The 4,322-nt window shown below is 41.3% G+C and overlaps 1 pseudogene; it reads left to right on the forward strand.

Annotated features, from left to right (window-relative positions):
- The first annotated feature begins 2,526 nt into the window (after positions 1-2,526).
- LOC133759680 (elongation factor 1-alpha 1-like) lies at positions 2,527-3,929 on the forward strand (annotated as a pseudogene).
- Positions 3,930-4,322: the final 393 nt, after the last annotated feature.

A 4,322-nucleotide genomic window follows, 5' to 3' on the forward strand; every position in this document is an offset into this window, starting at 1 on the left:
ACATATTAAAATAATTAGTTACATTGACTATAGGAGTAGGTTACTCATCACTGTTGCCATATTTTAAACTACTTTTTAAAAACATGTATATCTTCAAGGAGTTAAGAAATATGTCTGTTTTGTATACTGATATGTGTATAATGTCTAATATCTTAGAGTGTCTCTAGTACCTAGCACCATCCCATAATAAAAATACTGTTTAATAAATATCTGTTTAATGAGTACATTCATCTCTATTTTTTAAGGTTGTATTTATTTATTTGAAAGGCAGAGTTACAGAGAGACAACAGAGAGAGAGAGAGAGAGAGAGAGAGAGAGAGAGAGAGAACGTAAGAGAGAGAATCTTCCATCAGCTGGTTTAATCTCCAAATGGCTGCAATGACCAAGGCTGGGCCAGGCTGAAGCCAAGAGCCAGGGGATTCTTCTGGGTCTCCCACATGGCTGCAGGAGCCCAAGGACTTGGGCCATCTTCCACTGCTTTCCCAGGCCATAGCAGAGAGCTGGATTAGAAGAGGAGCAGCCAGGACTTGAACAAGTGTTTATATGGGATGCCAGCACTACAGAAGGTGGCTTAATCTGCTACACCACAGCTTAAACCATGGTGCCACAACATCAGCCCCCATTCATCTCTTAATGTTCTCACTGATTAAGAACTGAAGTAATGAAACTAGACTATGTCCAAAAAATAACACCTTTGTGAGTTTGGATTAATTTGAATTATGCATCAACTAATAAATATACCATCAATACAAAATAAACATACCAACAAACAGATAATAAACACACTGCTGTGATGCAAAGGAAAAACAGACACTGTTCCTGCCTTCAAAGAGAAAATTCTCCAATTAAGAAATGCATCTGACATGCAAAGAATTGCACATTTGAAAGTATATAAAGAAAATATTTACAGATCTACATTATAACATTTGGTAGGGAATTTTTTTATTTTGCTCCCCATTAGTGGAATCTTACCTGATTTAAAATTATATCCGTTTATTCTATTTATTTGAAAAGTAGAGAGCAAAAGACAAACAGAATGATCTTAACTTCATGTTGGTGCTGCATGACCACAATTTCAGGTTGCTTAAAGTATGACAGCTTTAAATGTATATTAAAGAGATGCATCAAGGATTTCAAGGGAAATCTGGTTGAAATATGTAGTTTTAATGGGACTGCAAATGTATACTGAGCAAAAGGTGGATAAAACATTGGGTATCCTTGGGTAGACAGAGACACCCAAGGGAGATGAGAAGTACAAAGAGAGAAGATCAAAGGTTATAAAATACATACTTTCTAATCTGATAATTTACCTATGATTTTACTTGCCACTCAGGTTGGCTGAAAATGCGATAAGATAAAATACCCAAGTTTTTTAACTAAAGTACAGTGCCTACCAGGAAAACTCTGAGCATAATCATAGTATTTCTATGTGTATAGTATCATATAAAATTGTTCCAACAGTTTTTTGTTAAATTTATTTGACAGATAGAGTTAGATAGTGAGAGAGAGAGAGAGAGAGAGAGAGAGAGAGAGAGAGAGAGAAAGGTCTTCTTTCTGTTGAACCAACATTTGGTTCACCCAAATGGCCGCTATGGCCAGCGCTGTGCTGATCTGAAGCCAGGAGCCAGGTGCTTCCTCCTGGTCTCCCATGCGAATTCAGGGGCCCAAGCACTTGGGCCATCCTCCACTGCCTTCCCCGGGCCACAGCAGAGAGCTGGACTGGAAGAGGAGCAACTGGGACTTAGAACCTGGTGCCCATATGGGATGCTGGCACTGCAAGGCAGAGGATTAACCAAGTGAGCCATGGTGCCATCTCCCTCCAACAATTTCTTAAAGTCCATGGCCAGAAATCATTTTCGAAGGATTTCTAAGTTATACTGCTTCTCTCATCTCAGCCAGTGAAATTTCTTCCTTCTGTTTTTATGTATACTCTTATTCCCTTATACAATACTACAGAACAAAAAGAATAGGTAGTCTGGACTAACCAATCAAAAAGGAGTAACAGCTGCATAAAGAAAATCACTTGTTAATTGCTATAGATAGCAAGACAAGCAAGAATTTTCAGACACAGCAGTTAGTTCTAACTCTGCCTACAAGGAAGATAAAGCCTTGGAATGAGGCTGATGGAACATTTGCAGAAAGAAAGATCAATGAGAACCATGTTATGACATTCCTCAGCACACAAGTGGCACAAAGATCAAAAGAATTCCCAGTCACAGCAGACTATTACAGAAAGGGCTAGATAAATTTTCAAAAATTAAACTCAAATTCAAGTGGAAGACTTTTTCATGGTCTGCCAGAGGATGTATGTGTGTCTTTGTAAAGATGACTATAGCTAAATAATTAGTTCTGTTTTCTCAGGTACCTTGAAGATGGTAGACACAGAGTACCTTAAGTTCCAATTTCCTATCCACGATCCTAGAAAGCCTTGATAATTGTCCATAATCAATTCATTGCATAGAAACCAATCACTGGCTTTTTCGCAATGGGTTTGCTGCCAGAACACAGGTGTTGTGAAAACCACCGCTAAATCAAAGCCAAAATGGGAAAGGAAAGACTCACATCAACATTGTCGTCATTGGACACGTAGATTTGGGCAAGTCCGCCACCACTGGCCATCTGATCTACAAATGTGGTGGCATCGACAAAAGAACCACTGAAAAATTTGAGAAGGAGGCTGCTGAGATGGGAAAGGGCTCCTTCAAGTATGCCTGGGTCTTGGATAAACTGAAAGCCGAGCGTGAGCGTGGTATCACCATTGACATCTCCCTGTGGAAATTTGAGACCAGCAAGTATTACATGACTATCATTGATGCCCCAGGACACAGAGACTTCATCAAAAACATGATTACATGCACATCTCAGGCTGACTGTGCTGTCCTGATTGTTGCTGCTGGTGTCAGGGAATTTGAAGCTGGTATCTCCAAGAACGGGCAGACCCATGAGCATGTCATTCTGGCTTACATGCTGGGTGTGAAACAACTAATTGTTGGTGTTAACAAGATGTATTCCACTGAGCCACCCTACAGCCAGAGAGACAGGAGGAAATCGTTAAGGAAGTCAGCACCTACATTAAGAAAATTGACTACAACCCTGACACAGTAGCATTTGTGCCAATTTCTGGTTGGAACGGTGACAACATGCTGGAGCCAAGTGCTAATATGCCGTGGTTCAAGGGATGGAAAGTCACCCGCAAAGATGGCAATGCCAGTGGAACCACACTGCTTGAAGCCCTGGATTGCATCCTTCCACCAACTAGACCAACTGACAAGCCTCTGCGTCTGCCCCTACAGGATGTCTACCAAATCGGTGGTATTGGCACTGTTCCTGTGGGCCGAGTGGAGACTGGTGTTCTCAAACCTGGCATGGTGGTAACTTTTGCTCCAGTCAACGTCACAACTGAAGTCAAGTCCGTCAAAATGCACCATGAAGCTTTGAGTGAAGCTCTTCCTGGGGACAATGTGGGCTTCAATGTCAAGAACGTGTCTGTCAAAGATGTTCATTGTGGCAACGTTGCTGGTGACAGCAAAAATGACCCACCAATGGAAGCAGCTGGCTCCACTGCTCAGGTGATCATCCTGAACCATCCAGGTCAGATCAGTGCTGGGTATGCCCCTGTACTGGACTGTCACACAGCTCACATTGCTTGCAAGTTTGCTGAGCTGAAGGAAAAGATTGATCGTCATTCTGGAAAGAAGTTGGAAGATGGCCCTAAATTCTTGAAATCTGGTGATGCTGCCATTGTTGATATGGTTCCTGGCAAGCCCATGTGTGTTGAGAGCTTCTCTGACTATCTTCCTCTCGGTCGTTTCGCTATCCATGAAATGAGACAGACAGTTGCTGTGAGTGTGATCAAAGCAGTGGACAAGAAGGCTGCTGGCGCTGGCAAGGTCACCAAGTCTGCCTAGAAAGCTCAGAAGGCTAAATGAATATTATCCCTAATACCTGCCATCCCAGTCTTAATCAGTGGTAGAAGAATGGTCTCAGAACCATTTGTCTCAATTGGCCATTTAAGTTTAATAGTAAAAGACTGGTTAATGATAACAATGCATCGTAAAACCTTCAGAAGGAAAGGAGAATGTTGTATGGACCTTTTTTTTTTTTTTTTGTGCGTGGCAGTTTTTAAAATCAGTACTTTTTTTTTTAACTTTTATTTAATGAATATAAATTTCCAGTATACAGCTTATGGATTACAATGGCTTCCCCTTCCCATAATTTCCCTCCCACCCGCAACCCTCCCCTCCCCCGCTCCCTCTCCCCTTCCACTCACATCAAGATTCATCTTCAATTCTATTCATATACAGAAGATCAATTTAGTATAA

This window comes from Lepus europaeus, chromosome 1, assembly GCF_033115175.1.
Source record: "Lepus europaeus isolate LE1 chromosome 1, mLepTim1.pri, whole genome shotgun sequence".
NCBI lineage: Eukaryota > Metazoa > Chordata > Mammalia > Lagomorpha > Leporidae > Lepus > Lepus europaeus.